At 42.2% G+C, this 27,140-nt stretch overlaps 1 protein-coding gene across 1 annotated transcript in view; it reads left to right on the top strand.

The window, feature by feature from the left end:
- Positions 1 to 10,460: 10,460 nt before the first annotated feature.
- The window catches only part of POU2F1 (POU class 2 homeobox 1), a 109,216-nt gene continuing 92,536 nt past the window's right edge, over positions 10,461 to 27,140 (top strand). The window contains exon 1 of the mRNA XM_063446557.1: positions 10,461 to 10,495. The gene's annotated coding sequence lies outside the window, so the exon portion shown is untranslated. The remainder of the gene's footprint in view (positions 10,496 to 27,140) is intronic.

Genomic DNA, 27,140 nt, shown 5'->3' with positions numbered 1-27,140 from the left:
CGTATCTTGCCTCGTGCAACCAACTGATCGATACGTCAGCATATGCACGTACACATGCCACGTGGTAATCTCGGCCTACTAAATTTATTTTTACCGAGATTCCACCACATTCCCCCCTTTGATGCCTCTTGATATTTCACAATTACTTGAGGCATCACTTAACCTTGGTTTGCATACACCGCAAGTTACCTTGAACCAGACCAGACTTATCTTATGATGTGAATCTTCAACACTCATCTTCCTGCATTGGTTCTCCCTGATCTAGAGCCTTATACTTATAAACCGCCATTATCTGTGCAGCAGCCTTCCTCTCTGCTATATTTTCTATCAGGCTTTGCACAGACCTAACTACTAAGGGTATAAGACACGGCAGGAGTAGACACAACATTAAAATCAGTAGGACTCCACCTACCACTGCCTTAAGCCCTCCAAACCACTCATACCAGCTACCAAACCAACTACTTGGATTGTACCCTTTCCATACCTGAGTAGGCACATGCGCTAGTTTAACCATATGGCTAGTAAGCTCAGCTATTGCTTGCCCTTCGTCATCTATTTGAAGACAGCAATTGCTCAGGTTAAACTTCCCACATACACCTCCCTCTACTGCCAAAAGGTAATCCAAGGCTAATCTATTTTGGTAGACTGCTGTCCTCATCCTGGTGTTATGCTTCGCTAGAAGATTGAGCGCTTGTGATGTCTCGTTGGTGATAATCTCAACCACCGCCTGTAATCTTATAATTCGGTTGAGCATATAAATAGGGGTTCTGTAACCAAAGGTACCATCCTCAGCCCACGTGGCTGGCCCATAATAATCTATGATACGCTGGGGAGGCCATTCATCATCTTCCCAGGCGCCTATCTCTATGGGTCCCCTTTTCTTCCTATGATTCACATCATACACTTTAACACCTAAAGTCTCACCTGTTTCAATCGGTAACAAGAAGAAGGATGGTTTGAGCATACCCAACACACATGCCCCTTCCCAGTCCTGTGGCAACTCCGAATAGGCTTTCTTACCACAGATCCAGTACAAATTTGCTGGGGCTCTCCAGGTAGATGTGATGGATAAATCAAACCACACATCCTTTAAATTGGCGTATCTAGCAAACGGGTTAGATGGTTGTGAGACATTTGAAGCCGACCACCAAGTTGTATTCTTTGTATCATCATCATAAGCTTTTTGCCCTAGACAAGTTAATTCTCCTACAGAAGTATTATACATTATTCCTTTCCTTGCTATGCAAACATAACCTATGATGGAGGTCTTTAATCTCCACTCAGATTTACCTCTAACACTCATATGATAATCGGCTTGTGTAGATATTAGTTGGTCAACTGCCTCAGAACCGGACATTACCTCCTTTGCTTCCCAAGGCCATTGGTCTCCCATGTTAGTACCTCCACACACATAGCAGTTGGTAACATTAAGGACATGGGGAGCCCCCCCATAAACTGGACTCCTGGTGGCTTTACTGGTCCTTGTCTTGCATTATTTTTAGCACACGTTACACATCTTCGTACAATGGCCTGAGTCAAGTTGGACAATCTTGGTATGTAGAAATGTTTTCTGAGAGATTCTTCAGTACTGTCTCTCCCAGAATGTGTCCCGTTATGATAATTTTGGACAATTTCTACCGCTAGTGATGCTGGTATGACTATTCTTCCATCTTCTAGCTGATACCACTTGTTCTCCAAATACTTTCCTGGTTCAGTCTTTAACCACTCCTCTTCTTGAGCTGTATAAACTGGAGTCCATTGGGACAGTGGAGTTGGTATAAGAGCAGCTATATGCCCCACATACTCCTGTCTTCCTGATTCAGCAGCACGCTTAGCTGCACTATCTGCCATCCGATTTCCCTTGGTTACATCACCATCTCCTCTCAGATGCGCTCGACAATGTATGATACCGACTTCTTTCGGCTCCCACACTGCTTCCAATAGTTGTAGGATTTCAGCTGCGTATTTGATTTCTTTGCCTTCTGAATTCAGTAGTCCTCTTTCTTTATACAAAGCTCCGTGGGCATGAGTGGTTAAAAACGCATACTTGGAGTCCGTGTAGATGTTTACTCTTAAACCTTCAGCCAATTGTAACGCTCGTGTCAGTGCTATCAATTCTGCCTTTTGTGCTGATGTTCCTTTCGCCAGTGGCCGAGCTTCTATCACCTTGTCTATTGTTGTTACTGCATATCCTGCATAGCGGATCCTTTCTTTCACATAACTACTGCCGTCGGTATAATATTGAACATCGGGGTTCTGGATGGGAAAATCACGAAGATCTGGTCTACTTGAGAATACTTCATCCATTACTTCCAAACAATCATGTTGACTTTCAGTAGGTTGTGGCAAAAGGGTAGCTGGATTTAAGGTGTTTACAGTCTCTAAATGCACTCTGGGGTTTTCACACAACATTGCTTGATACTTGGTCATACGGCTGTTACTAAACCAATGATTTCCTTTGTAATCCAACAACGTCTGTACTGCATGTGGGACTCGTACATAAAGTTCTTGACCCAGAGTGAGTTTATCGGCTTCAGCTACTAGCAGGGCGGCTGCAGCTACGGCTCTTAGACAAGGTGGAAGTCCGCTGGCCACTGCATCCAATTGCTTAGACATGTAGGCAACAGGTCTTTGCCATGATCCCAAGTACTGTGTCAATACTCCCACAGCCATTCTTCTTTGCTCGTGTACATATAAGTAGAATGGTCGTGTGTGATCAGGTAGACCTAATGCTGGGGCACTCATCAAAGCCTTCTTCACATCTTCAAATGCCGTTTGTTGTTCTTGAGTCCATAAGAAGGGGTCATGCTCTGTACCTTTGATAGCTGCATACAGAGGTTTTGCCAGTATCGCGTAGCTGGGAATCCATATCCTACAGAAGCCTGCTGCCCCCAAGAATTCTCGCACTTGTCTTCTATTCTTGGGTATTGGTATTTGGCAGACAGCTTCTTTTCTCTCTGGCCCCATAATCCTTTGACCTTCAGAGATATGGAATCCCAGATATTTGACAGTTGGCAAACACAACTGAGCCTTCTTTCTAGACACCTTGTATCCTGCCTTCCAGAGAATGTGTAGTAGATCGTGCGTTGCTTGCTGACAGATTTCTTTTGTAACTGCTGCTATCAACAAGTCATCTACATATTGTAACAATACACACTCTCCTGGGATGGACTCGAAATCCAGTAGATCTTGACTTAGGGCTGAACCAAATAGGGTAGGTGAATTTTTAAACCCTTGGGGCAGTCTTGTCCAAGTCATTTGGCGTTTTGAGCCCGTTACAGCGTTCTCCCATTGGAAAGCGAAAATACATTGACTTTCTGCGGCAATTCGGAGGCAAAAGAAGGCATCTTTGAGGTCTAAGACTGTAAAGTAGGTAGCCCCGCCCGGAATTAAAGCAAGCAGGTTATATGGATTGGGTACAACTGGATGTATACTAACAACCGCATCATTGACTGCTATTAAGTCCTGCACAGGTCGATACTCATCTGTACCGGGCTTTTGAACAGGCAGCAATGGGGTGTTCCAGGGGGAAGTACAGAATTTTAGGATACCATACCGTATGAACTTATCCAGATAGGATTGGATGTTCTTCTTAGCCTTCTGCGGGATGTGGTATTGCCTTAGGCTCACTGGATAAACCCCAAGTTTTAGTTCAATTTTTATAGGTGGAATATTGCGGGCCAGTCCTGGTGGGTTGTTCTCTGCCCAAACTCCTGGTATGTTAAATAATATCTCATCACTCCTAGGGTTTTGGCTAGTCAACGCTGTATAAAGTCGCCACTCTTCTTCCTTTGGTACGGATAATGTCATGATACCTGAAGGTCCATTAAACTTTAAAGATGTTGTTCCATTTGGTAGGAACGTAATCTGCGCTTGTAACTTAGATAGCATATCACGTCCCAGCAATTGGACTGGACATTCAGGCATATAAAGGAATTGATGTTTTACTACGTGGCCTCCCAATGTACAGAGTCGACTTTTAAGAACCGGTTTTTCAGCACTTCTTCCAGTTGCTCCTATCACAGTAATAGTCCTTCCAGATGGAGGAGCAACTAGATTAGTCACCACTGAATGTTCAGCACCAGTGTCGATCATGAACGCACTCCTTTTTCCCCCTATTGATACATCGACCATAGGCTCCGCTCGACCAAGGGGGATGGAGCCCGGTCGGTATCAATAGTCCTCCATGACCGTGTCAGCCAATCCTACAAAGTCCCTACCTTCTCTATCGCGGGACCTTTGCGCTGCTGGAATATACCTGTCTTCCCTAACACTTCCTCTGTTCCCATTATTCCCTCTATTACCATTACTCCCTCCGGGGCCTCCTCTACCTCTCGCTCTGCCTCTAAAGTTTCCGTAGCCTGCCCTGGGTAGGTCTCTCTCGTACTGCTCTCTTTGTGGACATTCGTTCCTCCAATGCCCTTCTTCCTTGCAATACGCGCATTGATTCCTACTCAAAGGCTCCCTATTCCATCTACTATCGCCTCTATCTGGGCCCCGTCTATCTACGCCTGCGATCGCTACCGCTAGCATATCAGCCTTTTTACGCATCTTGCGCTCTTCCTCTTTCTTACTTTCTGTTTCCCTATTCATATAAACCTTATTCGCTACCTCCATTAGTTGGGTGATGGACATACCTGCAAACCCTTCTAACTTTTGTAGCTTGTGCTTAATATCTCCGTAAGCTTGGCTGACAAAGGCGGAGTTCACCATTCGGGAATTATCTGCGTCTTCCGGATTAAAGGGGGTATACAAGCGGTATGCCTCCAATAATCGGTCATAAAAGACACTGGGCGCTTCATCGCTTTTCTGAATCACCTCAACTGTCTTCGACATGTTAATAGCTTTCTTTCCTCCGGCTTTCATGCCAGCAATTATAGCGTCTCTATAGGCTCTGAGTTGAACCATATCAGCACCATTTACATTCCAGTCGGGATCGGTATTGGGATAATGTGTTGCGGCCCATGCTGCTGGATTAGCTTGGTTTAAAGTACGGGCTTTATCCTCTAGTGCTTTAATGGCCGCTTGATTAATTCTTGTCCTTTCCTCATTGTTGAATAAAGTCATTAATAACTGCTGGCAATCAGCCCATGTCGGGTTATGTGTCTGTACTATTGAGGTGAACAGATCAGTCATAGCTTGTGGTTTCTCAGTATACGAGGAATTGTGGGTCTTCCAATTTAAGAGATCGGTTGTCGTGAATGGGACATATACAAAGACTGGGTCAGCATGTGCCATTTGGCCTGCGGCATCGATATAGGCTGGCCCAGGATTCAAACGAAGAGGCATCTGATAGTGTTTTAATTGTTGGGCACCGGTCAACTGTCGGGTCTGTATGGGGCTACGTGGAGGGGCGTCAGTCATAGGTTCCAGTCGGGGAGAAATAGGGTATGGGGATGTGGGAGCTTGGTTTTGGGAAAAGGTTGTAAATAAAACACTTCGAGCCGAGCTAGATGAAGCTTGACCGGAAGTCTGAAGTGGCGCCAAATCAGGATATTCGGTTTTAATGGGGGTTGGTTCTGATTCCGGAAGGGGAGATTTAGTACGAGGGGGGGTGGATCCTGTACTGGAGGAGGAAGCGGAAGTGGATGGGGGTAATGAGGGGAGGGTTGCAGGACTTCCTGCATTTGCGTCACTTCCTCTTAACGGAAAGTAAGGGGGCGGCAAAGGGATCTCGGACTCAGGGGGCGTGTCCAAAATGGGCCTAACACCAGTCCTAGTGGACGAACAAGTCCTAGCTACCATGAGGCGACACTGCTCCTCGTGGCATGTCTGGAGCCATTTTGGCGAGTCATTTACGGCCTGTCTCCAACAATCAATATAAGGAAACTGGCCGTAAAGTTCAGGCCTACCCGATACAGCCACGTGTACGCGCTGTACCAGAGTTGGATCAAAACTGCCACGTGGCGGCCATGCCGCAACCAAAGTAGGCCACTCCCTAGTACACAAAGTGACCAAACGTACAGGAGACATTTTAACCCCAAAATCACAAGTTTTGAATCCCTTTTTAAAATTCTTCACCATACAACCTAAGGGATCCGGAATCGTTGACTGCGACGCACCCATAGTTAACAATGGAACGTCGTCGACAACGAATACTATACACGCGTACTATTCAACAGTCACACCCGTTTCCTCTGGCAACAGCACCACGTGGTACGGTTACCAAGTGAAACGTACACAATAACAATAAACACTCAGGGAATTCCCGTACACACACAGCTGTTACACCAGTCACTATATAATCAATATTATGCCCTTTGGCGAAACTATACAGTCACCCACGCTATAATTCTCTATATACGAATTACCCGTCTATAACACACCCCAGTAACATCGTCTTTTACAAATAGCGGTTACAGTACGGTTAGCATAGGTCAAAGCACAAGTTAAGGTCACAATACAATTATTAGTGGTTATGGTGTTAAACATGCAATGGACGACAATGATTAGTACTTATATACAGTGTCAGTAAATATACAGGGTTATGGTACCGTGCACTATAATACAGCAACACACTATTAACACTCTCGCTAGACGGCTGAGCTCGCGCTATCTAACAAGATATACACTTTACTAAACAATCTTTAACACATTTACAATTCCCAACTAAACTATTGGCCAGTACCTTGAATGGACTACCTAAAACTTTATACACCCGTTTTGGTTAGCCACACTGCCCAATCACCACATATAGCGAGCTAGAGAACCGAATTTACACAGGCGCCTCTTAGTCGCACTATCAAAAGTCTAGTGGGTTCCAAATTTACACGCCTTCCCACTTAGCCCAGATAGGTTGAGAGCTAGCGAACCGAATTTACACAGGCGCCGCTTAGTCTCCCGGTCCCTCCGACCTAGCGAACGTAATATACACCCTAGAACGCTAGTCTAGACAAGACACCGGTGTCCGGCTAGGGCTATTTACACCAGGACCCCGCCTGACTAACAAAATCAAACGGTCTGACTAAAGAGCGTTCGATCGAGCGGTGCGCCTTCGCTCCTTCCCTCCGACAGAGGGGGCAGATACACAGATTCAAACCCCTTTGGGCCTACCGCACAATCGGTATACCCCTAGTGGGTCCTGCCGTCTAAAACAGCAGTTGTCTTACCTCCTCGTTCCTGAACCTGAGTTCACACTCATCGACGGGGACACCCCAGCACTTCTCACGTAGAGGCCGATGATCTCCTGGACAACAGACCAGTGGCGCCGAGACGAAGGGAGGTCCACGCAGAAGTTCAGGGGTGCAGCCGTAGAGAACGTGGGCAAAGATAGACCGTCTCACGCCTCTGCCTCTCAGCTACCGTTGAACGATGAGCTTCCCGGCCAATGCACCAAATGATACCGGAGAAACTGACGGAAGCCAAGCACAGAGAGATGGACACAGGTTTCTTCAGGAAGGAAGAGATTCTTTATTGGATCACCGATCGGGACTCAGAGGGACTAGCGTCACCAAAATACAGCAAGTTCTGAGTCCCGGACAATAGTGCAGGCTCCTTATATAGGCACATAACTCCTCCCATATTAAGCTCCACCCGCACATTCTCTTAACCAATCAACACAAATGAGAATTAACTTCCTGTTTGACCGCATGGCTTGTCCAGCACAATGGAGGAGGGGAATACTACATCCTGTATTCTTGCACATGCTCCGTACACTACTGATCGTATCTTGCCTCGTGCAACCAACTGATCGATACGTCAGCATATGCACGTACACATGCCACGTGGTAATCTCGGCCTACTAAATTTATTTTTACCGAGATTCCACCACAACAGTACTCTAGCCCAGTTATTACACAGTATAAGGCACACAGTATTCTAGTCCAGTTATTACACAGTATAAGGCACACGGTATTCTAGCCCAGTTATTACACAGTATAAAGGCACACAGTACTCTAGCCCAGTTATTACACAGTATAAGGCACGCAGTACTCTAGCCCAGTTATTACACAGTATAAGGCACACAGTATTCTAGCCCAGTTATTACACAGTATAAGGCACACAGTACTCTAGCCCAGTTATTACACAGTATAAGGCACGCAGTACCCTAGCCCAGTTATTACACAGTATAAGGCACAGAGTACTCTAGCCCAGTTATTACACAGTATAAGGCACGCAGTACTCTAGCCCAGTTATTACACAGTATAAGGCACGCAGTACTCTAGCCCAGTTATTACACAGTATAAGGCACACAGTACTCTAGCCCAGTTATTACACAGTATAAGGCACACAGTACTCTAGCCCAGTTATTACACAGTATAAGGCACACAGTACTCTAGCCCAGTTATTACACAGTATAAGGCACACGGTATTCTAGCCCAGTTATTACACAGTATAAGGCACACAGTATTCTAGCCCAGTTATTACACAGTATAAGGCACACAGTACTCTAGCCCAGTTATTACACAGTATAAGGCACACAGTACTCTAGCCCAGTTATTACACAGTATAAGGCACGCAGTACTCTAGCCCAGTTATTACACAGTATAAGGCACGCAGTACTCTAGCCCAGTTATTACACAGTATAAGGCACGCAGTACTCTAGCCCAGTTATTACACAGTATAAGGCACACAGTACTCTAGCCCAGTTATTACACAGTATAAGGCACACAGTACTCTAGCCCAGTTATTACACAGTATAAGGCACACGGTATTCTAGCCCAGTTATTACACAGTATAAGGCACACAGTATTCTAGCCCAGTTATTACACAGTATAAGGCACACGGTATTCTAGCCCAGTTATTACACAGTATAAGGCACACAGTATTCTAGCCCAGTTATTACACAGTATAAGGCACACAGTACTCTAGCCCAGTTATTACACAGTATAAGGCACACGGTATTCTAGCCCAGTTATTACACAGTATAAGGCACACAGTACTCTAGCCCAGTTATTACACAGTATAAGGCACACAGTACTCTAGCCCAGTTATTACACAGTATAAGGCACACAGTACTCTAGCCCAGTTATTACACAGTATAAGGCACACAGTACTCTAGCCCAGTTATTACACAGTATAAGGCACACGGTATTCTAGCCCAGTTATTACACAGTATAAGGCACACAGTATTCTAGCCCAGTTATTACACAGTATAAGGCACACAGTACTCTAGCCCAGTTATTACACAGTATAAGGCACACAGTAATCTAGCCCAGTTATTACACAGTATAAGGCACGCAGTATTCTAGCCCAGTTATTACACAGTATAAGGCACACAGTACTCTAGCCCAGTTATTACACAGTATAAGGCACACAGTACTCTAGCCCAGTTATTACACAGTATAAGGCACACGGTATTCTAGCCCAGTTATTACACAGTATAAGGCACACGGTATTCTAGCCCAGTTATTACACAGTATAAGGCACACAGTACTCTAGCCCAGTTATTACACAGTATAAGGCACACGGTATTCTAGCCCAGTGATTACACAGTATAAGGCACACGGTATTCTAGCCCAGTTATTACACAGTATAAGGCACACGGTATTCTAGCCCAGTTATTACACAGTATAAGGCACACAGTATTCTAGCCCAGTTATTACACAGTATAAGGCACACGGTATTCTAGCCCAGTTATTACACAGTATAAGGCACACAGTATTCTAGCCCAGTTATTACACAGTATAAGGCACACAGTACTCTAGCCCAGTTATTACACAGTATAAGGCACACAGTATTCTAGCCCAGTTATTACACAGTATAAGGCACACAGTATTCTAGCCCAGTTATTACACAGTATAAGGCACACAGTACTCTAGCCCAGTTATTACACAGTATAAGGCACACAGTATTCTAGCCCAGTTATTACACAGTATAAGGCACACAGTATTCTAGCCCAGTTATTACACAGTATAAGGCACACAGTACTCTAGCCCAGTTATTACACAGTATAAGGCACACAGTACTCTAGCCCAGTTATTACACAGTATAAGGCACACGGTATTCTAGCCCAGTTATTACACAGTATAAGGCACACAGTACTCTAGTTTGAGATATGATATATAATATTAATCTGCCTCATGTTGCCCACACCTGTCCCCCAGCCAGCCTTTCCCGGCTCTGCGCATGCGCCGCACTGCCACTGCCCTAACGGTCACCTTCGGATGACGGGTGACGTCACTGAAGCGCGCGCCCGCCACTCGGCACCTGCCACACACACAGCAGAAGCTCCCGCGCGCTAGCGCACGCGCGGCCCAACCCACCCCGCGTCACATCAGTCCCGCCCTATTCCACCCTTCACAGTAACCATAGGGGCGGGGCTGTTTAAAAAAAAAAAAAATGCATATTTCTGTCTCTATGTCAATAAAGCTGTGGGTTTAAAAAAAAAAAAATTAAAAAAATCGCCAGGTTTGTTGTAAGGGCGGAGCCGGAGGGTGACGGGAGGAGGGGGGAGCAGGCGGGGGAGGGCTTATCAGCCGGGTGATTTTGGTTAAAATATTCAAAATGGCGGACGGAGGAGCAGCGAGTCAAGATGAGAGTTCAGCAGCAGCAGGTAATGATTACCGCATTTTACATATTCATATTCATACACACAGCGCCGACTTAGCATAATTTATTAGTACTCCGGATTATTCTAATTACCGCGGGTGGGGGGGAGAGGGGTCAAAACAAATAAGATCGCGATTTGGGTATCAATAAGGAATAAGGCTCAGTGACACACAGAGAGCCCCCAGCTAGCATGCTGTATGGGGAGGGTGAGCCTGGCCAAGGGGGGCAGGGGGGGGACAGAGGGGGTATCCCCTCTCACCCCATCACAGCCTGCTGGGGGACAATGGAGGAGACAGGTTAAATATTCACACATTATCCAACATGCCCCCCCCCCCCCCCCATTATTATTATTATTATTATTATTTATTCAGGCTAATGGGGAATATTGGCCAATGCACCAACAAATTCCAGAGCGCGGTACAAATGTATCGCATATTAAAATTAGAACACCATTGTGTGTGTGTGTGTGTATATATATATATATATATATATATATATATATATATATATATATAATTTATTATTTATTTTTAGTGTTTCCGCAGCGTTGCAAAGGGATATTTCTTTGAGCGTTACTACTTTTTTTTTTTTTTTTTTAAAATTTTATTAATGATATTGATTTTATTATTGTTTGCAAAATTTTGGTTCAGTCAAAGGGAAGCTAAGGTGGGTGATACGTCAGGTAAAAAAGGGGTAAAAAAAAATAAATTAATATATTAAAAGGTGGAGAGAGGGAAAGCTTTGGGGTGGGGGGGGGTGGAGATGAGAAGTATTATTAATAATAATAAAAAAAAGAGCGGCTGCAGTTTTAACCTTTTCAATGCCTCCTCGATGAAGCGTACTGTTGTGTTCTCCGAGGGCGCCAGGATGTTGCGTTGCGGGCAATTTTATGAAATATGCAAGTCTACTGCATGTAAAAAATATATAAATTTTAGGAAATATTAAAAAAAAAAATTTTAAGTTTACGACTGGCTACTTTGTAATAGTATAATGTTTATCTTGCTTCTTATGGATAATATTTTGGGACAATGTAAATATTGTATACAATTTCATATGTGTGTGCATTTAGGTTGATGTAATTTGTGGTGTAAGTTTTTCTATTAAGTTATTCGTAAAATTAAATGAAGTGTATATATGGTTTGAAAGGGTTAATTTGTTGGCCAGCTTTGAATTTAGGACTATTCGCTAGTCTACTTCTGTGCGAAAGATGTAAAAAGAAGTATCTACACTGAAAATGCCTACATACTTCATATTTAAACCAAAACGAGCTTTTATACTAAAACGTTGTGACAGTGGCTTGTCCTAGAGCTATGAATATCTGTCCATATCTTGCTTTATTTCCAGCTGTTTTGAGACCTGATTTCCTCCCACTGCCATTTCTTACTTTACATATTCATTTCCATGCTCTGAGTTTAGCATACTTTTAAAGGGACAAGGAGCCACTTGAATAAATCCAATGCTGTTTGGTTTCTTTTGGGCAGATGATGACCTGGTCTTTGCAGAGGGTTTATTTTGACCATCTGGAGGGCTCTTTAACTGACGGTGCTTTTTTCTTTTTTTTTTACATATCTGGGATTTGAAAGTAAACATATTCAAGTAGTTTTAATTGTTAAATTACCTAAGTAGCTCTGTTACACCCCTGCCTTCCCCCTCCTTCTTGTGGGGCGTTCCCAGTTTAGCAATCACTACCTTACAATAAAGCAAAGCCGCATGTATGACATTCGTGGATGAACATGTATGAACCTGTAAAGACAAAAAAATGAAATCAAATTTCAGGGCCTCTGTGCACTCCCAACCCTTTCTTCCTTCTATAGATTGCTGGTTTAATTTTAAAGAAATCATTTTATGTGCAATCAGAGGGACAAAGATGTGATCTGTGTATTTATTTTACAAGGGTGAAGCGAATTATGGGGAACATTACACCAAAGTTGTGTGTATATATGCATATATTTCTTTTTCTGGTTTGTTACAAACAGCGCGGCTAATTTGAGCGATGTTTATTTTTTTCCTTCTTCATCCTACTGGTGCTTACTGTTGATCACATTTGCCATGCTTTTTGATTTAGGAATGTGTGCAGAAAATGCCAACATATTCTTTTGTCTGTCATGTTTGTAGCCAATAGTGGACATGACGCTTGGTTGGTCTGGGTTGCAAGTCCCTTCTGTCAGTGTAATTTTGAGATCACCCTTTGATAAAAGTGTCCGTATATTAACTGTGACATTCTCGACCGCCCTTGCAAAGGATTGGGTTCAATCCCTTTTACCTCTCTAATCAAGTGTACAAAATCAAATTGAGGAGGAATAGAGGTAAACTGTCTGAGAATTTTTGTAATTTTTTTTTTATTCCTTATTTTTTTAAAAAATTTTTTTTCGTGTTTTTAATGTTTGCTCTATAATATACTGTTGGTTATGCATATTCGTTTTCAAGGCCTAGATTTGTATAAACAAAACTACAAAGGTATTTTAATTAACTCCATTCTAAGAGATTATTCATTAAGTAATGAGTTTTATTCAGTTAACTGCTGACTTGTAAAATAAGATTAACCAGGATGGGCACATTTAGCATGTCGCTAGTACTTCCAGGGTCTATGTTTTATTATCCAAACCTATGGTTCTCATTTTATTGACCTCTGAAGGATTAAAGGTTGGACTTGCCTTGCTGGGATTCAGACCTGCAACTCTTGGAGTCCCAATCACTCCGGGTTATTCACTTAACTCAGAGTTTTTACGAATTAAATCCGAGTGGAAAAGCAGAGGGAAAAATTGATCTGATCTGTAAAGTCTCTAACTCAGTCGTAGTCAAAATTTGGCTATTTGTGCTTCAGATTTTCTATTCAGATTTAATTCTTGAAAATTAAATTTTCTCACATGCTAGGCAAAATAGCCACGTTTGGAGAAAAGCTAATAATCTGTCGGAGGGACTTTCCTCAGTTCTGTTGGTTTGTGGGCGATTGGCCAGTGTTCTGTTTGAACAAAGGTGTTTAGAAAATGAAGCACATACATTGTTGTACATCTCACCAAGATAAGCCAAGAAATAGATTTCTGCTTGATGAATAGATTTAATATACGTTTTTTGTTTTTACTAGTTTTTGTAACTTTTAATTAGAATATATTTCCATGTGATTCTCCCCTTTGTACATGTTCTGTGTGTGTGCAACATTTAATAATCACAATAATGAAGTTTTATATTTTTAGGTGTGTTGCAATGACTAACATTTGATTAATCTGAATAGTGTATCTTTGCAATATTTTAATCACATATCTTACATGTACGCTCTGCTCTCAAGATATTTGGATTTGCATATTGGAGTATTGGAAATTGTGGACAATTGACAAAGGAATTGTAAATTATAGTCCAAAATAGCTGAAATGCTAGGGGGGTGGAGGGGGGGAGAGAGAAATCAACCCTTATTCTATGTTATCTATTCTGTCCTAGTGATTTCAGTTACCTTGTCGTTTCTCCACACTATATGGTTTCTGAATTTTTCAAGCTAGAGCTTTGAATCGCCGAAAGATTTGCATAATGTAATATACATCTCTACAAAATGCACTTTTTCAACAGGTCTGCAGTGTATGTTCTGGCAGTGTTTGGAAGATGCTGTTATATGTTTTTAAATCCTAAAACTGTCCCTCTATGAAGTAATGACACTCAGAGCTGTTGGTGGTGTGTGTGCAAGGTGCTGCAGGCCAGCGGTGGAGCCTTCTGAATAATTATTGCATTATGAACTGCCATATATCACACCCATCCACAGTCTGACTGTCGTGTGTCTGTAATAATAGATGCCGTGTGTCTCTATAGAACGATGATAGATGTCACTTTGGTCATTTGCAGTGACCTCGGAACTCAGATTCCACTTTTTTTTTATTAACAAAATAATAGGCTGGCTTTATGCTTTGTTGGGAAGTCTGACAGCTAATAATTAAAATGAGGCTCCTGCTGTGCCCACTAGGCGAATGAATATTTGCTATGATGTTTTAAGCTTCTTGTTTTTATTATGCTTTGTTAAGCCATTTATTTGGTCATGTCCCTGGTTACAGGGGTAATTGTTTGTGCACTCTGTATTATGTTGGTAAAAATGTATGTATGGAAGCCTCCTGGCCAAGATCTCAGTTTCCACTGCGTAAATTGGGAGGGCAAGGCTAGATGAAGTAGAAACCAAATTGCAGACGTTTTTATATACTCTTCTGTAGGAGGTGGTCATTTCATACTGACACCTATAGTATCATGAAAACTATGCTGCTACTAGTATGGCTTTAGGAATCATTGCTTGTCAACTATTTGGGAAGTATCCTCCTATTTATACATTGGCAACTTTGCTTTGATTCTCAACCAAGACAACCCAAAATATATAATGGAAAAAAACAAAACATTAAAATAAAATTGCAGGACAGGAATGATAAAATACTTGAGCCAAATACATTGGCATAGACAAACACATTTTTAAGTAAATATTTTGGAGAGCTAACACAAGTCTTCTTTCAAGTACGCTTGATATTCATTTATAAAAGTTAAAGAACACTCCAAATACCATGACAGTCTACCGGGTGCCACTCACGGTCTCCATAAGTCTTCAGAGCCAGAGCTTCCGTTGGCTCTTCTGAGCAAAGCTCTGCAGGGCTACAATATTGGCTGATAGCAAGCTGTAGGCCATTGAGATTAGCGCTGCACCTCTGTCTTGGCTCAGACAGCTTCCGTCTCTGTCGGCTGTTATGGAGGGGGGAACTGGCAGACCCCAGCTAAGAAGTCAAACAGTTATAAAACAATATGTCTACTTGTACTATGCTTCTGTATCAATAAGCGTTATCGCACTACGCTTTATGTCGAGCTGTATCAATGTTACTCTAACCGTAACCCTACCCCTAACCCCCTTCTTCTTTCTGTATCCCTCCCTACCCCCTTGAAAAATTTCAATAAATATTTGAATATGAAAACAATATGTCTACTTAGTGTGAGTGGCAGTGCTAGAGCACTCCTTAAAAACCCCTAAAGGACACATGACATGATTCCCTTTTATTCCAGAAGGAATTTGGTCCTTAACATCTTTGTGTTGCTGCAAAAATAAAGTTTTTCAAAAAGAAATAAGGATAGAGTGGATTGAATTGCCCAGCCGCTAAGTTATTAACTAATTTTGCTTGATGCAGATTGGTGATGACTGTTCGAATATGCTACTTGCGTTGGAGGACAGGCTTGAGAAATGGAAGGAGTGTACACCATCTAGGCCAGCAATCCTGGACTCTGACGGAGGGTGTAGGCAACTGGCCACATAGTTCTGAAAGTGGTACTGTGATGGTTTCCATGGCAATAGCACCAATTAAAGAATTCCACAGAATGCATCTTTAAAATTAACAGCCAGTGGGTGGGGGGGGCAGATTGGGTGGCGCTGTGTGATGCAGATAATGGGTGGGGGGGGGGCAGATTGGGTGGCGCTGTGTGATGCAGGTAATGGGTGGGGGGGGGGCAGATTGGGTGGCGCTGTGTGATGCAGGTAATGGGTGGGGGGGGGGCAGATTGGGTGGCGCTGTGTGATGCAGGTAATGGGTGGGGGGGGGCAGATTGGGTGGCGCTGTGTGATGCAGGTAATGGGTGGGGGGGGGGCAGATTGGGTGGCGCTGTGTGATGCAGGTAATGGGTGGGGGGGGGGCAGATTGGGTGGCGCTGTGTGATGCAGGTAATGGGTGGGGGGGGCAGATTGGGTGGCGCTGTGTGATGCAGGTAATGGGTGGGGGGGCAGATTGGGTGGCGCTGTGTGATGCAGGTAATGGGTGGGGGGGCAGATTGGGTGGCGCTGTGTGATGCAGGTAATGGGTGGGGGGGGCAGATTGGGTGGCGCTGTGTGATGCAGGTAATGGGTGGGGGGGGCAGATTGGGTGGTGATGCAGGTAATGGGGGGGTACAGATTGGGTGGTGATGCAGGTAATGGGGGGGTACAGATTGGGTGGTGATGCAGGTAATGGGGGGGTACAGATTGGGTGGTGATGCAGGTAATGGGGGGGTACAGATTGGGTGGTGATGCAGGTAATGGGGGGGTACAGATTGGGTGGTGATGCAGGTAATGGGGGGGTACAGATTGGGTGGTGATGCAGGTAATGGGGGGGTACAGATTGGGTGGTGATGCAGGTAATGGGGGGGTACAGATTGGGTGGTGATGCAGGTAATGGGGGGGTACAGATTGGGTGGTGATGCAGGTAATGGGGGGGTACAGATTGGGTGGCGATGCAGGTAATGGGGGGGTACAGATTGGGTGGCGATGCAGGTAATGGGGGGGTACAGATTGGGTGGTGATGCAGGTAATGGGGGGGTACAGATTGGGTGGTGATGCAGGTAATGGGGGGGTACAGATTGGGTGGCGCTGCGTGATGCAGGTAATGGGGGGGTACAGATTGGGTGGCGCTGCGTGATGCAGGTAATGGGGGGGTACAGATTGGGTGGCGCTGCGTGATGCAGGTAATGGGGGGGTACAGATTGGGTGGCGCTGCGTGATGCAGGTAATGGGGGGGTACAGATTGGGTGGCGCTGCGTGATGCAGGTAATGGGGGGGGTACAGATTGGGTGGAGCTGCGTGATGCAGGTAATGGGGGGGGTACAGATTGGGTGGCGCTGCGTGATGCAGGTAATGGGGGGGGTACAGATTGGGTGGCGCTGCGTGATGCAGGTAATGGGGGGGTACAGATTGGGTGGCGCTGCGTGATGCAGGTAATGGGGGGGTACAGATTGGGTGGCGCTGCGTGATGCAGGTAATGGGGGGGTACAGATTGGGTGGCGCTGCGTGATGCAGGTAATGGGGGGGTACAGATTGGGTGGCGCTGCGTGATGCAGGTAATGGGGGGGGTACAGATTGGGTGGCGCTGCGTGATGCAGGTAATGGGGGGGGGGTACAGATTGGGTGGCGCTGCGTGATGTAGGTAATGGGGGGGGGCAGATTGGGTGGCCCTGTGTGATGGGGGGTGCAGGTAATGGGGGGGCAGATTGGGGGGCGCTGTGTAATGGGGGGGTGCAGGTAATGGGGGGGCAGATTGGGTGGCGCTGTGTGGTGGGGGTGCAGGTGATAGGGGGGCAGATTGGGTGGCGCTGTGCGGGCAGACTGGGTGGCGCTGTGTGATGCAGGTAATGGGTGGTGCTGTGTGATGGGGGTGCAGGTATTTGGGGGGGTAGATTGGGTGGTGATGCAGGTAATGGGGGGGTACAGATTGGGTGGTGATGCAGGTAATGGGGGGGTACAGATTGGGTGGTGATGCAGGTAATGGGGGGGGTACAGATTGGGTGGTGATGCAGGTAATGGGGGGGTACAGATTGGGTGGTGATGCAGGTAATGGGGGGGTACAGATTGGGTGGTGATGCAGGTAATGGGGGGGTACAGATTGGGTGGTGATGCAGGTAATGGGGGGGGTACAGATTGGGTGGTGATGCAGGTAATGAGGGGGACAGATTGGGTGGTGATGCAGGTAATGGGGGGGACAGATTGGGTGGTGATGCAGGTAATGGGGGGGGGGACAGATTGGGTGGTGATGCAGGTAATGGGGGGGGGGACAGATTGGGTGGTGATGCAGGTAATGGGGGGGGGGACAGATTGGGTGGTGATGCAGGTAATGGGGGGGGGGACAGATTGGGTGGTGATGCAGGTAATGGGGGGGGGGGACAGATTGGGTGGTGATGCAGGTAATGGGGGGGGGACAGATTGGGTGGCGATGCGTGATGCAGGTAATATGGGGGGGCGCAGATTGGGTGGCGATGCGTGATGCAGGTAATATGGGGGGGGCAGATTGGGTGGCGCTGCGTGATGCAGGTAATAGGGGGGGGGCAGACTGTAATTCGGCTATCCTGCTGGCATGGTGGGAGTTGCAGACGCGGTTAGTGGCCGTGTTGCGGCCGGCAGGCAGCGGGTTAAAGACCCGGGATCCGCTCATTAGAATAAGCAGGGAGGGGGCGGCGCCCATTATTGTAATATGGCGGCGAGCAGCCCCCCCTCTCTCCCCTCCAACCTCATGTTTAGTAATTCAGTCTGTGACACCGCCCTGTTTATATCTCACACCGAGCCATGTGCTGCTCTCACTCACTGCCTTCATCCTGTGCTTTATAAACAATAATATAATCTACGGTGCATTGTAAACATTATAATATAATATACTGTGCCCTATAAACATTATAATATACTGTGCATTATAATATACTGTGCTCTATAAACATTATAATATACTGTGCATTATAATATACTGTGCTCTATAAACATTATAATATACTGTGCATTATAATATACTGTGCTCTATAAACATTATAATATACTGTGCATTATAATATACTGTGCTCTATAAACATTATAATATGCTGTGCTCTATAAACATTATAATATATACTGTGCTTTATAAACATTATAATATAATATACTGTGCTTTATAAACATTATAATATAATATACTGTGCCCTATAAACATTATAATATACTGTGCTCTATAAACATTATAATATACTGTGCATTATAATATACTGTGCTCTATAAACATTATAATATACTGTGCATTATAATATACTGTGCTCTATAAACATTATAATATGCTGTGCTCTATAAACATTATAATATATACTGTGCTTTATAAACATTATAATATAATATACTGTGCTTTATAAACATTATAATATAATATACTGTGCTTTATAAACATTATAATATACTGTGCTTTATAAACATTATAATATAATATACTGTGATTTATAAACATAATATAATATACTGTGCTTTCTAAACTGAATATAATATACTGTGCCTTATAAAAATAATATACTGTGCATTATAATATAATATACTGTGCCTTATAAACAATATAATATACTGTGCCTTATAAACCGAATAATATAATATACTGTGCTTTATAAACTGTATAATATACTGTGCTTTATAAACATTATAATATACTGTGCCTTATATACAGTATAATATACTGTGCCTTATATACAGTATAATATACTGTGCCTTATAAACAGTATAATATACTGTGCCTTATAAACAGTATAATATACTGTGCCTTATAAACAGTATAATATACTGTGCCTTATAAACAGTATAATATACTGTGCCTTATAAACAGTATAATATACTGTGCCTTATAAACAGTATAATATACTGTGCCTTATAAACATTATAGTATAATATACTGTGCCTTATAAACAGTATAATATAATATACTGTGCCTTATAAACAGTATAATATAATATACTGTGCCTTATATACATTATAATATAATATACTGTGCATTATAAACTAATATATACTGTGCTCTATAAACATTATAATCTAATATATTGTGCTCTATAAACATTATAATCTAATATACTGTGCTTTATATTCATTATAATATATACTGTGCTCTATAAATATAATATACTGTGCTCTGTATTCATTACGAATATACAGTATAGTATTATATTAGTGTCCTCTGTATTCATTCTATACTGTGCTAGATATTTTGTATTGTGGTTTGTTATATACTGTGATTTAAACTTGTATACTGTTCTTTTTAAATCATATTATATTCATTATATACTGTGCTCCTAGTATACCAACTGTCTACTGTACTGTGCTTTATATTCTATAATATACTATGCTTTTTATTGTAACAGCTAACTATAATGCACATTGCTTTATATGAAGCCATCCCTCTCTAATACACAGTGCTTTATATATAGCTAGCTATCTGTATTACACAGTGCATTATACAAAACCATCCCTCTGTATTACAGTGCTTTATATGAAACCATCTATCTGTAATACACAATGGTTTATATATAGCTAGCTATCTATAATACACAGTGCATTACATGAAGCCATTTACCTGTAATGCACAGTGCTTTATAATACACTGTTTTCTATCACACCTGCTGATATACAACCCACAATTATCCCTACATCATCCTGCTTTATTTTGCCCTTTCTCTAAAACTCACTGCCTTCAATATGCATTATATTAGTTACTGAAGCCACAGTATATTATATGATGTAAAATGAATGCATTGCATAGTGTGCTCCTATAAATGCTACAACACTGATATTTACTGTACTTTAACCACTTAAGAACACTGTTAGAACGTCATAACACCTCTGCTACACCCCAGCAGCAAATAAAGGGTTAAAAACACTTTTGCACTGATTTGATTCCAGTGGCAAGGGACCTCGCCGCTGGCTCCTCCTCCGAAGTCAGCATGCGCATTAGTCCTTCCTCCTACGAACGCATTAACTCAGTGATTTCCGATGCGAGACTTAAATATTCTGGATGTCCGCATGCACAGCATTAGGACGTCCCGCATCTTTTCACGGAGTCAGACTACGTGAAGCTGCAGAAAGCTCTTCTAGTGACTCTGACAGTCTTAACCCTGCAATATAAACATTGCAGTTTCTCTGCTGAACCTTCAATAAGATATATATATATTCCCAGCTGAATATACAGAGATTGGTGCTAGGAATCGGGCTAAGCCCAGCATCAACCCCAAACTTCTAGGGAATAGGCTGGGAGACTCTGCCAGTGTCGCTTCAGACCAAGGAGGGTCTCCACAAAGCTGCCTGCACACCAAAACCGAGGGCGATCGCCAAGCCACGGTTTTATTAATCAAGTTAAAGACTTATGTGCAGCACCGACTTCAACTAAAAGCTGCCCCAGGTATCCATTGATATCTATTGGATTTAACTCTGCATGCAACTCATCAAACATTTTGGGGCCACTAAAATTGGCAATTGGCCCCAGAAATTCAGAGGAGCGCCAAGTATGCATTGATACCTGGGGTTAGTGGTGTGTGCAGGGATGTAACCTTGCCAACACAGCAATCTTTTAGTTGGCATTTAAATTCCTTTTTAAGAGCTGTTTGCGACGCTGGCTTCCAGCACCGCAAACCGCTCCTCTAAAAGTCTGAGGCCTCTAAAAATGTCCCCTGAAGACAGTGGGGAGCCCCTGGTATCCATTGATACCTGGTGTGAGCAGGGATTTAACCATGAACGCACCAAATCTGCAGGGCGTTCTGACACACTACTGGCTTAACAGTGTTAAAGGGTTAATACACTTATTCTGTTTGTCACAACAGTCCCTACTGATTCCTTAACCTTCCATAATACACCATGTAATCCTGACAGTACAGCCACACAGTTTACGATTACATACTTAATTATACTGCAAATGTATATTGCATATACACTGCTTGATAAAATGACACCCAAAGTACATATTCTATAAAATGACAGCCGCTCTGCATTCTGTAACATGGTGCACGTATATTATTCTGTTTATTTCTGTCACTGCACTCATGGAACAGCTTATTAAAGGAACATTATAGCAGTAGGAATGCAAAGCTGTATTCCTAAAGCTATAGTGCCCCTATTTAGAGCAGTGTACTTCTCTGCCCGCAGCGTCGTCAAGAAGGCCTGGCTTTCTCAGATGATGGTCCATTGGAAAACTGATGCACATCCGCAGTGAGTGCCACTCACATGTTTAGCCTTCCCTATACGAAGCATTGTCTTCATTGCGTTCCCGTGTGCTCATTCAACTCATTCAGTGCCAGTGCACTGCAATACATGCCAGGCCTTTAATTGGAGGGATTTTAGGGGTTGTGGTATAGAACATGTGCCCGCCCACTGGAGAGGAGGAAATAGGGAATTGAAACTAGCACAACGGGAGACCTATTGGATATATCAATTGGATACCTTAACACCCAAAGGTTTAAATATAGATGTTGATTTGGCCAGTTTCATGGTATAAGGGTATTTTTTTTCTAAAGATGTCCTTGGAATTTAGGGGGGATTTCCACCTTCTGCCACATAAAAAGTTTTTTCTCTTTAGATTGATATTTTATTATTTTTCATTATTATTTTTATTTTTTATTTTTTATTATCATTATATTTTTTTATTATTTTTTTATTATATTTTTTTATTATTTTTTTTTATTATTATTTTTTTATATTTTTTTTATTTATTTATTTATTTATTTTTTTATTATATTTTTTTTTATTATTTTTCATTATTTATCATTGATTATTTATTATTTTTTTGTTTCCATTTTTTTCATTTTTTTCATATTTATATTTATTTTTATATTTATTTTCATTTAATTGTTTATTTATTTTTATTTTATTTTTATTTTTATATTTATTATTTTTATTTTTATTTTTATTTAATTTTATTCATTTATTTTTGGTTCATTTCTAGTTCATTTTATTTATATTTATTTATTTTTTAGTGTACACATATATAATTTTTCTCATTATAATTTTTGGAGTCTATGTATATATTTATACTATAGCAATTGGCAGAAGATGAAAGTCCTACAGCTCTATTGAATGATGATGTATCTCTTTGTTATTTATAAGTTTTTATTTTGAATTTGAAAGTCTGATCACTGATTGCGATTACTTTGAGATTTTTTTCAGTTATTTAACTGTTCAAGTGGCTGTTCCATGCTTGGAACGCATATGCCGCATTTGGAACGCAACGCTGACGTCATGACGTACGTCGCCGTCCGCAACCGGAAGTATGCGCTTGGAACGCAACCGGAAACGGACATTTGGAACGCATATCTTGATAAGCTAGACGGATGAAAAACGGCTATGTCTTTTTGCCGCGGAATTACAAAACAAGAGCCATCTGGAGGCAATATACCCTAATGGGAGAAGTGGTTCCAGGAGAGAATTCTCCAATCAACACACGGACTGGTTGTATTTAAGGGACTCTGTTGGGGGTGGGATTATGCATGCTTTGTATTTTATGTGATTGTTAAAACTGCAGAATTTTCTCTGATGAAGTCCAAGTTGTTTGGACGAAACGCGTTAGATTGCAGTTATTTTAAATAATTTTACTGATTGAATCTTTCAAGGCTATTTTGCCTTTTGAATAAAGAAAAATATTTTTTACATTTCAACTGGCATTCTTCCATTTCCTGTGAAAGACAGAGCAACCGATCCGTGGAAGGCAAATACCATTTTAGCCCAGTGTGGGCTTAAAGGCGCATTACCCTACACTATCTCGTGAGTGCAATCTTTGTGGGTTAAATCCAATTATTGTTAATGTACTTCACTATGTGTTTTATATTTTTTTTCTAGTTATTCAGCTGTATCCCATTTTTTGTCTATATCCGTTCCCGTGTGCTGCCATGTCACGTGACATTGCACTCATAGCTTCACTATAGGCACGTTAAACTGGTCAAGGTATACTTTGTACTTTCTGCAAAACAGCAATGTTTCCCTTGAAGGGTTAAACATTCAGGACCACTGCATTGAAATGATGGGGTGTTCTTTTTAACCTGTTCTGCCATCACTGCATTTCCAGTACTTTAACGTATACCTTCTGTTATGCTCACTTTGTCCTTTACGAATGTGCTCCCATCACTGTAGCTTACACACGGCTTCTTCTAACGGATATCTGGAAAGGTTTTATGTTCAATTCCATTTCCACCGTGCTCCCTGCCTCCACACTTCTTATTTAGGCAAAATGTTGGGATTTTTGCAGTTTTTCTTGTTTTGCTGTGGTCAGAAATGCTTTATATTGCTAAGGAGAGGAACTCCCGAAAGCTTGTCCCTTAAAGGAACACTATAGTCACCTAAATTACTTTAGCTAAATAAAGCAGTTTTAGTGTATAGATCATTCCCCTGCAATTTCACTGCTCAATTCACTGTCATTTAGGAGTTAAATGACTTTGTTTCTGTTTATGCAGCCCTAGCCACACCTCCCCTGGCTATGATTGACAGAGCCTGCATGAAAAAAAAAACTGGTTTCACTTTCAAACAGATGTAATTTACCTTAAATAATTGTATCTCAATCTCTAAATTGAACTTTAATCACATACAGGAGGCTCTTGTTGGGTCTAGCAAGCTATTAACATAGCAGGGGATAAGAAAATCTTAATTAAACAGAACTTGCAATAAAGAAAGCCCAAATAGGGCTCTCGTTACAGGAAGTGTTCATGGAATGCTGTGCAAGTCACATGCAGGGAGGTGTGACTAGGGTTCATAAACAAAGGGATTTAACTCCTAAATTGCAGAGGATTGAGCAGTGAGGCTGCAGGGGCATGTTCTATACACCAAAACTGCTTCATTAAGCTAAAGTTGTTCAGGTGACTATAGTGTCCCTTTAACATTTGTTAGTAAATGGTATTACAAGAAACTGCAATACTTCATTATTTTGCATCAACATGAATTTATAATGCAGCGACTGTCCGTTACATGTACTGTTGGACAGGTCAGACAGCTTCTTCTTTTTTTTTTTTTTTTTTTTTTTTAATACAGGTAACACATAGACTGTTACCTACTCTGTTACTTATTCAGATAAGCTTCCCTATAGACTCACTATGCAGCTTTGGATCGAAGGCTTTCCAAAGTGTTTCATTGTGGCGGTTGTTGTTTTAGTGTATCCATGAGATGCACATGCCCAATGTCTCCTCTCACTCAGTGATGCCAAAGTGGCTTCCACATGACAAGCATGTGATCGGAGTGAAACTATTACAGATGGCATGTCTTGGATGTAGATGGATAGGAGACGGAGCTAGTTATATTGCAGAATATGTGTGTGTATGTATGTATGTATATGTATATGTATATGTATATGTGTGTGTGTATATATATATATATATCTCTCATTGGAGCTGGGCATATCCAATCGGAGCTTGACTACAGTCCTTATTGATGGGTGGATGGAATTAGCAGATTGCAACTTCTGTCTTTCACATGAAAAGTACAGGAATGGAACGATTGGAGACTTATTGCCCACTGCAGCTGCTCTAAATATCACCTGCAATATATATGGGAGCTGTGAAGACAGCTTGGCAGCTTCTCTACAATGGCCATTGTTTTTCATATTTTTGTTATAACAGTCTTTCAATCTATAAGTGAGCCCTCCTCGTGTCACAGGACAACTTGTCAAATAGGGCAAAAATTTGATTAAGTGTGGTTACCCCATTTTGTAGAATTGATGCCAGGGGATTGGCACTATTAGAGCTGGGTGCGTGCTCTCGTAGCCTCTTTACAATCGCCACCAATGCAGTAAAAAAACAAAACAAAAAAAAAACACCACCAGTTCTAAAAATAAGGGAGATTTATTCCACCACGATGGACCCGGCAACGTTTCAACCTAGCATGGTCTCCCAGAAAATACTAGGTTGAGAACTTGCCGTGTTCACCGTGGTGGAATAAATCTCCTTCATTGAAACTCTGGTGTTTATTATTTTCTGCCCCAAGTTTGGGTATTCAGAAGAAATAAGAACAACATTCCTTACTCTAGTGTGCGGATGACTGGATACTGCCAGAATACAGTAACGCTTGATGCTCTGTATTGTTTGCAGCGGTTTACCTGCCAAGTATGTTATTTGTGACAATTGCATCCTTACTGTAACTGGGGATAAAATGTGTCCAGTGATAAAGTACAGATTGTTTTATGCATGAGGTTAGACTGAATATCTGAGAATGCATTATAGAGAGAAATGTATGGGCCATACCAGCTACAAGCACTAGTAATGGGTTAGGGGGTGGGGGGCACAGATGGCGTGAGCACCCCTGCTTAGAAGCATCATATATCTGGAAGGAACAGATGCAATCCATTTACATATATATGTTAGAGGAGACCAAAACTGCCTGAAAGGGTCACATTATCTGCTGGTTCTCATTCATTGTTGGTGACTTGAAGATGTTTAGTTTGATCTGAAATTCTGATTTATTTCTGTGTGTTTGTGGCTTGCCTTAGAAAATGTCATGGCTGAGTGATGTGTACTTGGGATATTTTGAAGCATGGGTACGTGGCTTCCTGTGATATTAATGGGATCGATTGAGCCACACTCCAGTTGGCATTTTAATATTTTTTTTTTACATTTTTTTTTTTTAAACCTTCTTGTGAAAACCACATAAATTAGAACTTCCTTTTTATGTTGTATTTACAGAGGCAACTGGAAAACAGTGTAGCCAGCAGCATGTAACACTACAAAGCCCATAATGCTTTGGGATCATAAAGCATGTGATAAAAACAGGCTGCAAAGACCAAATTTCTCTCATTTGTATCTATCTAAAATCAGTTACAACTGATGTGGAATAAAACCCAAATGTATCTGGAAGAGGGTAGAGTAAGACGGCATAGCCTTGTTGTTAGTTCATATTAGCCCCTCCCACTGGGGCTGCTGTTTAAATTTTCACAACAATAATGGAAAATAAGATTTTATTTGGTATTTGCTGATATGAAAGCTATAATGTCCTGTTAGAGGTTTAGGTGCCGCTATTCCTAAAGAAATTTAAAGTGACTGTCACGCCCTCTCCAAAATGAGTATTTCACAAAGATAAAACCTTTATGAAATGCTGTGACTGTGTCGGAATTTGTCCCTCCCTACTTTGTCTTAGTATTTTTCCTACAGTTACCAAGGCTTGGCACAAGGCTAAGCTATCACCATCAACCTTGCCGTATCTACCTGTAGGGAAACTTTCTGTGGAGAATCCATAGACCCCAGAGCTGTACTCTCTCGCATGTGCAAGAGTATAGCGCTGGACTGCTGGCTACTGAAGCATCAGGAAGAGGATGGCGGCATCCATGTGGGACCGATTCAGGCTATTAAATCTTCCCCTGCTCCATGGCCATCAGAGCCAAAATAGCAATGTTGCCAAATAATGCAAAGACCCCAGTCGGTGACAGAGCTGCTTTAAG

The sequence above is a fragment of the Pelobates fuscus genome, chromosome 1, assembly GCF_036172605.1.
Source record: "Pelobates fuscus isolate aPelFus1 chromosome 1, aPelFus1.pri, whole genome shotgun sequence".
In the NCBI taxonomy this organism is placed as follows: Eukaryota; Metazoa; Chordata; class Amphibia; order Anura; family Pelobatidae; genus Pelobates; species Pelobates fuscus.
Note: the sequence above shows the minus strand (reverse complement) of the source record. Positions and strands in the feature narration are given on the sequence as shown.